The sequence below is a fragment of the Dasypus novemcinctus genome, chromosome 15, assembly GCF_030445035.2.
Source record: "Dasypus novemcinctus isolate mDasNov1 chromosome 15, mDasNov1.1.hap2, whole genome shotgun sequence".
NCBI lineage: Eukaryota > Metazoa > Chordata > Mammalia > Cingulata > Dasypodidae > Dasypus > Dasypus novemcinctus.
The window spans coordinates 102221114-102232279 of NC_080687.1; the positions used below are offsets into that span (position 1 = coordinate 102221114).

General features: G+C 38.2%; 1 non-coding gene across 1 annotated transcript; it reads left to right on the forward strand.

Annotated features, from left to right (window-relative positions):
- Positions 1 to 1606: 1606 nt before the first annotated feature.
- LOC111758821 (U6 spliceosomal RNA) lies at positions 1607 to 1713 on the forward strand. Its single transcript, XR_002792973.1, has one exon. It is a non-coding gene; the product is annotated as a U6 spliceosomal RNA (small nuclear RNA).
- Positions 1714 to 11166: the final 9453 nt, after the last annotated feature.

Here is an 11166-nt window from a genome sequence, read left to right on the forward strand (position 1 = left end):
TAATACTTCTTCACTTGAGTCCTTTGAAATTTGCAGACATATATTCCAATATAATCTATACTTTTTCCCTCTTCCTTCCCAATTTTTTGCTGCTAATTGTCTTCTTTTGTCTAATTCCATTGGCTAATTAAGTGGTAGTGGAGATAGTGGACAATACTTTCTTGTTCCTGACTCTGAGTTTAGCAAGAAATATACCAGCATTTTCCCATTAAGAGACTTTGCCACTGAGATACATTATCATTTTTTAAAATATCCATCAATTCTTGTCTTATTGAGTGTTTTATAACATGAAAGGATGTTGAATTTTGTCAAATGCTCTTTCTACATCTAGAGAGATGATATTGTGGGTTTTTCCCTTAGTTCTTTGTGTTTCCTAATATTGGAGGAAATTTGACCCCACATAGTCATGATGTATTATTTTTTTAATATGCTGTTAAATTTTTTACTAATAATTTATTTAGATTTCAGTACTGAAACTGTCTTTTTACTTTTATTCTGAATGCTTTCTTAAAGTCTGTCATCCCTCTTTCTAAATCTTATTTTTCTCCAATCACCTCATTTGAGTGTTCTTAATTCTGATTTGTGTTGTCTTTCATATCTATTACTGTCTCCGCAATTTCTTTTAGCTCATTTTGAAATATTAGTTTATAATTTTTATCTGCCTTGTAGATCTATCTTTCTAAAGTGCTTTCATTGTCTATAGAGGAATTATTCTACTTTCTTTTTTGTTATATTAACTTTCTATGGGATTTGACCGTATCCTTTTCTGTTGTTCATGTTAAAGCGAGAAAAAAATGTTCTTATACTTTTAGAAGAATAGTACGGAACTAACTTTATACTTTAAAACAGCCTCTTCTGTTTTTCATTCGTAAAAGATTCAAATATATGGCCTCTTACTCTCTGAGATGCGCCCATCAGCTCTCCTATCTACTCTTAGCTGGGCCTTCTCTTCCCTTTGCATTATTAGCTCTATCCTACTCAATTTGAGTTCTGCTCCCAGCTCTCAGAAATCTCCTCTCAATGCAGGGCGTTGCTCTGAAAGTGAGCTTCCGTTGGTTAACTTCAAAAATTCATTTCCCTGCTGCCACATCCTCATCAGACCTGACCATGGTCTTGTACTGAGCCATGAACTGGGTCCTGCTAAGCACCTGCCCAGTATCTGTTGCTCTTCTCAAAGTGGACCACTGAGCTTTCTGGTAAATAGCATTGGTGATCTGGGGATTCTCCCACTCTTGGGGCCACTTTACATTCAATTCCTTCCCTCTCCTTCTTGTACCCTTTTGGTGATGCCATACGGTTTTTTGATTTCCAAGGTTTTGTTCCCACATGTGCATATATTAAGGAATGGGAAGATACCTTAGTTTTTCTTGTAGATTTCATCCTTACGGCTTTGGTTTTGTTACTCTGCCTGTGTTTCTTGAAGGATTCTGGGATAGTTAAACTATATTGCCACTGCAGTCATCTTCCCATAATTCTTATTCCCCTTATTTTTATGGGGCAGAACTTGAAAGTAATTAAGCTGCTTTTCTTCTGTACAGATCATATCTCACCCATATGTCTGTGGGACAACTAAGGAATAATAAAAGCTTAGAAGTTAAAAATTTTCGTGCTCGCTTCGGCAGCACATATACTAAAATTGGAACGATACAGAGAAGATTAGCATGGCCCCTGCGCAAGGATGACACGCAAATTCGTGAAGCGTTCCATATTTTTTAAAAAATAAAAAAATTAAAAAAAAAAAAGAAGTTAAAAATTTTAATAAAACACAATTTGTACCAGAACCTGCAAAGAATGTGAGTTAATTTTCTAAATGTATTTTTTAACATTCTGGATACAAAGAAATGCATTCTATGGGGGCTTAATGAATTCTAGTGGTATTAAATTTTTTAGTTCCCTATATGTTCATTCTTTCTAATTATTTAGGTTTTCTCTAACTCTGCCCTCTCACCACCTTGTCATAGAAGAGCAACTTTTTCAAGGATACAACGTGAGATAGTCTATTTAGTCATTGGCAATAGTTTCACATAGCCCATCAACAGATGGTGTAGATTTGTTGTAGGATTAATTGAGTTAACATACATAATATGGTTAGAACAGTTAATAAAAATAATACTTGGCACATGGTAAGTACTACAAAAATATTAGCTACTATTGTAATAATGGTATTTATCTTTCGTTTTGTTTTCTTTTTTAATCAAGAAATGTTGTTCCAGCCCTATCCCAGTTATCCTTCTGCTATAGCATTGGACTATATTTTACACAGATTATAACTTCTGGGCAATAGTAGTAGACTTTATGTTCGAAAGTGATTCTATTGTTAAATCAATTAGAAAACTCGATTAAAGGAAGATGCAGTTTTCCTAGCCCTGTCGTTCTCTGACAGTGAACCCCAAGACTTCTCTTTCTTCTCTTCCCCCGTTATGTCATCCCAAGAATTACCATCATTTGCAGTTTACTCTCAGAGATACCATGCCCAAGTCTAGCAGTCACCTCAGATGCAAGTTCAAGCACACTGCTTTGTTATTTTTCTTTCGTCAGGAGGAGGAAAGGTGGGTTCATTGGTAAAATAATAGAGGGGAAGCTAAGCAACCCCCACTAAGCCAACCAGCATATGGGAGTAGGGTGTGGCATGTTCTTTTAAAAAGGCATTTTCAATCATATAGTATTTATTATGAAAACAAAAACGTTCATCTTCTTAACATAAACTACTTAATAAAGATTGCCAACATTATGGCTGGTCTAAAGAAGATGCAATGATTCTTAATGGGTATCATAAAACATTAAGGGGGGGGCACCTTTTAATGAACCAGAGTCAGCATCTCAACAGTAGGGACAATCCCAACTGATGTGCAAATTAGGAAAGCAGCATGGTATAGTGGAAAAGTTCCAGAGCCGGACATTCAAAGACTTGGGTTCCTGTTGAATTTCATCATTTACCAACTCTGAAACTTTGAGCCAGTCACTTAACCTCACCGAGCCAGTCTCCTCATCTGTAAAATGGGAATAATAAAAACATTTTAAAAATCTTCCATAGATTTGAAGGTTGAAATATATATATATATATATATATATATACACACACACACACAAACATAATATATATATATAACTATCAAAATACTTTTCAAATTGTAAAGTGCTAACAAATGAAATACTATTATTACTGTAATACCATAATTGCCATTTTTTACCTTATCTTAAAACAGACACAAAGACCCACTCCCTGCCAGGATAGAACACACACACAGTATTGTTCAAATTTTTGCATTTTTGCTACAGTAGTCAATCTGTTTCACAAATGCAATTTCTATACTCACTTTGAAAGACAGGAGGACAAGAAATTTTTTAAAAAATAGGTGAAGGAAAGCACAATAACTTGTCTCCTTTCTCCTTATCCAACCATCTATGGCAGGTCTTGAATAATCAGTGCACAAATACATTTTTGTGACCATAAACAATTATTTTAACTTTATCTTAGCCTCTTCTCCAGGGGAACAGAAATACTTAATGTCTGAGATAGTGTCAGAGATAGGTCTGAGATAATGTCTCTGGAAGTAACGCTTCTCAGCTTATTTCGACTTCTTGCCATTGCTTCTGGTGTATTTTTGGCATGAAACAGCTGGAAACTCCAAACCTTCCAGGTTCTTGTATTCGTCCTTGGGAATTCACTACTGGACTCTTAACCTTTGAGAGTTGCTCTTACAGGGTGCCCTCAACTGATAATCGTAGCAAGAAAGAGATATTTATAGCACATCAAGTTACTGTACAAGCTTGTGTCTCTGTGGTTAAATACTGGGTTTCTGCCTCCAAATTAGTAGTTTACCATGTTTTCTTAAGCCCTGGAAATTTATGGAGTTATTATAGTTAAATCCTTGTTCCCAAAACATAAACAAAAGAAAACACTACTTGCTGATTTCTTCTATTTTTATGTGTTTGGGTGGCTTATATTGCCTTGTAGTAGCATGCAAGAGTAGAAAAGAATTGTTTTCCCAAAAAAATGTGATTGCTTTTGGGGTACTCCATATATATTCTTTAGTAACAGTGACATCTTCTCATCCTGGGCTCACTAAAATATAGAGCAATCTTTTACACTATGCTAAAAATATTAGCCATTGTAAAAATTTGCCTGACAATTGAGGAAACTGGTGAACTATGAAATCTATACGAGGGCTGACAATTGCCTAGGAAACTTAGAAAATGTTGCAAATAATTTAAACCCAGGAAGAACGTGTGTGTGTTTGGGATTCCTAAAGCTGATTTAAAGGATCACAGAAGCTTGGATTAAAAGGCACTTTGGCCCCATTCAGAAAGATTCCAGAAATTTATGTAGATACTCCCCCTCTCGATGTAGGGGAGCACAACTTTCCCCTCCTCATGTGTTAGCTGCCCATAGTTACTTCCCTCCAAAGGTACAGCGGGGAAAGAGGAGGGAGAAGAGTAACCTGTCAGTGGAGAAACTCAAGAACTGCCGTCTCAGCCAGATGATCAAGGCCAACGCCGACAGAGATAAGTCACATTGGTAGCAGGTACCCTTGCTATGATGTGATGAAAATGACAACTGTCCTTTCCAGTCTTCCTGCCAATAACCCCTAACCCCAGTCTTATCATAAGAAAAAGATCGAATTCCAATAGCAGGGAATCTCACAAAATCCCTGACCAAAGCAGTCAAGGTCATTAGAAAAAAAAAATTTTTTTTAAGTCTGGTAAACTGCCCAAGAAAAAAAAAGTCTGGAGAGACAAAGCAACTAAATATAATGTGGTACCCAGAAAAAGGGTATTAGGTAAAAACTAAGTAAATCTAAAATATGGACTCAGTATTGTTTCATTAATTATAATAAATGTAAAGTGTTAGTAAGAGAGGAAACTAGGTGTGAGTAGATGGGATCGTTACTATTTTATCATTTTTCTGTAACCCTAAAGCTGTTCTAAGAAGTAAAGTCAAGGTTTAGAAAAGGTACTTGGTAACTGTCCAGCTAATACCCTCATCTAATAATTGAAACTCCTCCCTATCTGTCAAAATTCAGTGTTTTCTTGAATTCCTCTAATGACAGGCAACTCACAACTTCCAGAAATAGTACTATGATTAAAGCACACCTCCTAGTGCTTTGTCTTTTTTGTTTCTTTGCTTTTTGGTAAGTTGTAGCAGTTGCCAAAGAAATTTGAGGTGGCCAGGTTGACTACTCTCCTTCAAACTCCCTACAAGGTTATAATAAAAATAAGCCTCAGTAGAGATTTCGCCCCCAAACATTTTTTATATTTTCACTCATTAGCAAGCAAGCAAATGAAACAGTCCATATAACGTATTCTGAAAGTTTGATGAAATTCAAACTTCTTTTCCTTTTTGGTATTCTGACCACACCTTGTGTGAAAGATTCACTTCCAGAGACAGGATTCTATATTCTCCAGAAGCCACTGAGAAATCAGAAACCAGCAACTGGAATCAGGCATCATTCGCAATCATTCAAGTTGCAGTACTCACTGGGTTCTCAAACTTTGTTCGTGCAAGGGTTTTTCTAAATTATTTTGACCAGTTAGCTCTATCTTGGTATTTCTAATTTCACCAATGAGAGCCCATTTCTAAAATTCATCATGCTCAGTAGCCAGTCACTAGTTTAACCAAAAAATTTTGATGCTCAGCATGCTAATTAAAAAACTGTGGCTTGTTGATTGAAATACTAGTAGCTGAAGGACTTTGTAATAAATCCTGGGAAGCAGGTAATGTAGATGACCACCCGTGGACTATGGCGTCTGGATATCATGGTGGCTAACCACCCTCGGAACAAAGGGTTTTACAGCACAAACATTATATGACACTGATTATACTGAAATGTCTTGTAGTAAATTACAGACATTGGAAAAAGTAAATTACATTTTTTAAACAGCTTAACCCAGAAAGTAAAGGCCATTCATTCGACTAGGTAGCAGGCATCTGTGTCTAGCTTGGCATATTAAAAGTAAAGTCAAGGAAGCAGATGTGGCTCAAGCAGTTGAGCACCTGCTTCCCACATAGGCGGTCCAGGTTCAGTGTCCGGTACCTTGTAGGAAAAAAACCAGAAACAAGCAAAAATACCAACTCAGGGGAGCTGTGTGGTTCAGTGGTTGAACACCAGCTTCCTCCATACGCCGTCTCAGGTTCAAGCCCCAGTCCCAGTACCTTAAAAAAAAAAAAGTAAGGCCAAGAAATACCTAAATACATCAAATACTGATGCACATTAAATAAAACCACTGAAATTGAAAGCTCGTGGGCATTTCAAAAATACCTAGATGTCAAGTATGTTCGCAATGTGCAAAATGATGTTGAGAATTCAAGTAATTTTCTAGATAATTTAAATTCAAATGATCTTCCTTCCCCTCACTTTGCTGTGGCATTGTGCCCCACATCAGTCAGGTGTTTGCCCCCACTCTCCACGCTCCAAAGACTTCACCATCTTTGGGCCCCGAAGAGCTTCTACCTCCGTACATGACAATGCAGGTCAACTCTGAGCTCAGAACCAAACTTCTGACCTCATCAGCACAGGCATACCTGGCATAAATGCACAAAGTAGCTCCTTCCCTGAAAAGAGCAATGCCTGTCTCTCTAGCTGTCTAGGCCCGTTATAAAGAAATTCAAGAGGAAAAGTATCTTATTAGGTTGTATCATCTACTACCTTACACGTATAAGAACATTTCCGGTGGCACACATCTTGGGACGTCCCCTCGGCCTCCATAACTCAAACAACAGATCCCACCTCGTCCTTGAAGAGTGTGTTCTACAGCTAAGAGGGGGTGACGTGCCCCTCCAGTCCTCACCATGACTTTTTGTACTACTCTCCTGGTCCTCTTCATTTTTATTTTTATTATTTTATGTATATACATAACTATTATTGTATAGATTACTAATGATAATATTATTATTATAAACATTTTATCCTTAAGAAAACCGAGGCACACCACGGTAAACAACCTGCCACAAGCCACACACTAACAAAAGGAAGAGCATACCACCTTCTGTGTTAAAGCCCGGGATTCCACAGACATGCTTCTCCCCAGCTCTTGGTTTCTGTAACCAAGATGGTAGCACTCACCAAATGCTCCAATAACCAACTGAATATGAGTGGAAGTGATGTATGAAAATAAGCACGATTGTGCCTATGAGCCCATGTGCTGCAATGGTGACATCGTCAGATGGAGGGAGCCTGGGCCCCAGGAGGAGAGTTGTTCCACAGGGTTGTCTGGCCTGCGCTGGACTTTATATGACAATGACTATTTTATTCAACCATAGGATACAATATCAACATTTATCTTAGTGAAGCACAACATTGCAACAGGATATTACTCTACTACATGGTTCTTTCTCTTCCTCTTGCTTCTCTGCTGGCTATAATTTTATATCTAGACTTTCCATTATCAGACTCTAATTTTACTGAGAATGAAGTGACTTAAAGACCACTGATTGAATGAAAATGACAGAAATCTTTTAAAATGTTGGTGTCATGTATAGATAGGATATATCTATGGAAGAATAGTCCCCAATTCTGGTTGATACTATTTTATTAGCAAAGTCATGAAAGCCTCAACTAAATTAAAACTTATTTTTCAAAACTCCAATATATTTATTCAATATTCATATTTTAAGTACTGACCATGGGCAATGTGTTCAAACCAGAAAGAACAGTTGAGGAGGGAGGAAAGCAGGGGATACAGTGATGCTTGACTGGATTATGAAGAGTACTACAGAGTTAAAAAGAAGAGGTCCTTGCATAGGTCACTGAAGGTTTTTGAGCAGAAGAGTGTAAGAGTGGTGCTTCAAATAAACGTAATCTGAAGCCTAAGCAAGAACATGGGACGCTGATAGCCCAGTTGTTATTATTGTTTCCAACATGAGAGAGAGGGTAAGGGAGCAAATATAGATAGGAATGGAGAGGGCTCGGAGGGATATTACAGAATAAAAACCCAACAGGCTTGTGGAATACATTCAGAAGTGGGGACAGGAATGAAAAGAAAGAAGCAAAGCTTCCTTTGAGATTTAGAATTTGGAGTAGCGATGGGACGCTGCTTCCAAGAATATACAAAGAAGCAAGTTTGGAGGGAAAACTGTGGGATGGACTTTGCTCACGTGGATCCTGCCTACCAGCAGTCGATATATGTATTCACACTCTCTACCTCTCCCTAGAAAGTCAGAGAGCTTAATTTAGACATATCTGCATTGTGTCCTCAGAAATATTGCACGTCATTTCTTCTCTCTTCCTGGAATTCTCTTTCTCTTCTTCTCCAAGAGTTCTCTTCTCAGTCAGTGCCTATCTCCAGTGGTAGCTCCTCTGTTAAGTTGCCTCCAAACACCCTGTCATCTCTTTGCTTCCAGGGAATTTCTTATCAGTGCTCTTCCTACTGGCACTTATCCAAATACACATTACTCAACTCTAGAAGACAGTAAAATGCTTAACTTTATTACATGAATATGTGCATATACATAGAAATAAAGTTGGTTATTATTCATATGTCTGGGCTGTGGTCTTCTTATGCCAGTTAAAATGCATACTCAATATTCGACAAATATATCATTTAAGCACTGTCAGTATAGCTCCACCACATGTAATTTGCACCAATTATTAGAATATACCATGTGAAGTAATGTAAAACATTGATACAAAACAGCTGGTCTCCCTTTTTCTCCAAGATGTCACCAATAACTACTGTATTAGTGAGGGTTCTCCAGGGAAACAGAATCAACAGGAGATATCTGTCAATATTAAGAGATTTTATAGGAGTCTCTCACATGATGGTGGGGATGCACAAGTCCAGGTTCTGCAGGCAGGCTGCAAACCAGGGGCTCCGATGAAAGTCCAGTGAAGGTCCTTGATGAGTTTCCAGGAAACGTTAGCTGCCCAAAGACGAGCTGGGAAATTCTCTCTGAAGGCTGAAATCACTTCCCCTTTTAAGGCATTCAACTGATTGGATAAAACAGATTGGCAATCTCCCTGGTTGATCATAGATGTAGTCATCCATCTATGCAGTAAACTCACTGATGACTAAAATCCATAAATGTCCTTGTATTACAATTAGCCCAGTGCTTGCTTGATGAAACAACTGGGCACAATTATCTGGTTGAATCGACACATTAGGCTAACCTTCACAACCCTACTCTGGATTTGAACAACTGAGGACAAAGAATGGCCATCAAAACATAGGCTTTACAGATGGCAAGATAGACACAGAGAAAAGAATGTTCCCCAAAGCCTCTGCAATATCAGGAAGAAAATTTCTGCTTCTCATATACATATCCTTGGTCCTTCCTTCTCAACTTTCTAAAATGCTTGCATTACCCAAGAGATCATATGAAGCATATCTCATGCAATCTGAAACGTCTAGTAGATAAATTTATCTTCTGTCTCCTGGCCTATAAAACTGAAATGCAAAAGTGAAATAAGCAATCTGAATAACTATTAAAAGCAAAGTTGCTTTGGAATCCAATGTCAATTTTTCTGAGACAGGGTTCAGAATCATTATTTCTTTCCCAACATCTCAAATCAGGCTCAGAGCCCAAATGGCAGCTAATTTCTAAATTCACTCCAAAGAGCCAAAAGGGTTAAGAGATGACCCAGAAAACATAACTCCACATTTCTAATTACTCTATTTCCAGCTAAAATGCAGCATTCTTATTAAGGCTTCCTTTTTCCCTTCCTTGCCCTCCTTTCACAAAACCCAAAAGTCATCATATTTTTTTAATTAAAAAAGAAATAAATTCCTATCTTCCTTTAATCACATAACCAGTATGAAAATGAACCCAATGAATAAAATTGTCAAAAGGGTAAATGATAGGATTCCCTCGTAGCCAAGTTTTCCATCTAAAATTAGTCTGCATTTTGGATTTACTGTCGTTATTAAGCAAACGTCTTTTTGACAATAAAGCAGTGCTTCTTGGATGTCCAGAGTTGTGAAGCGCAGGCTAAAGTACTCAGTGATGTACAACTTTGATCGACTCCAGGGACCTTACCGTTTCAATGCTGTGGCCTGTTCTTTGTTCACCAGACGAAGACGTTAGGGTGGAATACACAATTCGAGACCAGCTCTTGGAGAAGGATGAGTGGAACGATGTTATTTCTGCCATGCTAACATGATGAATTACAGTGTATTAAGAAAGTGTTGGCACATGTGGGAATAAGTTCTTGACAAGCTTGCCAGTAATTAAGGCACATTGTATGTAAAGTCACTGCAAAACAGTGCAGGCTGCTTCTTTGTTCGATGTCTTTTGCCAAGTGGTGTTATTCATACGCTTGATGGAAAATACTTGTATCTACAAAATCTCTGTGGTTCGCTCATGAAGAGAGGCAAGAAGGAAGAGAGATTGGGTTTTATGAATGTTTCAGTGTTCCTGCAGCTAGATAGGTGCAGGAATGATTTTCCCACCGCTCCAGAGGGCTGCAGATTTTAACAGATAAGTCATCTGTAATGGAGAGGACATAACAGGACCTTCAAGAGTTGTTTGAGATAGAGGGAAGAGTTTCTGCTCTCCTTTCTTTCCCAGATAATTTACCCTAGCATCAAGTCAGATGGAAAAATGAAGAACATAATAGAGCAGTGTTTTGTATCACATTCCTTAAGCCCACCTGGCTTCTCATCCTTGACTGCTGCCAAGAAACTGGGTTTCCTATTTGTGATAATAACCAAGCAGACCTAGACCTGACAAGTCCCAAGTCCATTGCCAGGGCTCAGACCACAGCCAGCAGCCTTTGTCCAGGCCCTTCCCACTTGGCTTCCAACCACCTCCACAGCTCATTCCCCAGCCCAGGACGGACCTCAGGGACTGGCTCCCAGCCAGAAGCAGTAAGGAAAGGCATATCCTAGTTACCTCTCCTGCTGTCCAACAAGATTTAGAACATTTATGATTTGCGAGGGCCATGTTGTATTCAGTCTGGCACTTTAAAACCCTATTTTCCTAATAAATTGTTTTATTGAGTGATAAGAAATAGAATTGACATCCAGGCCAGGTGTAATGGAAATTCTTAGAATTGCACATCACTAGAAACCAAACTAAATCTCTCGTTCCCTAGGAAAGGTTGAACTTAAGAGTTCATGTAAACAGCCTCATACTGAGTAATTTTCACTGGAGAGCTATTATCCTAAATTGCATCTCAGCGAAGGACAGATATTTAGAGTGGACACCTGGCAAGCACAATGGTGATGCGG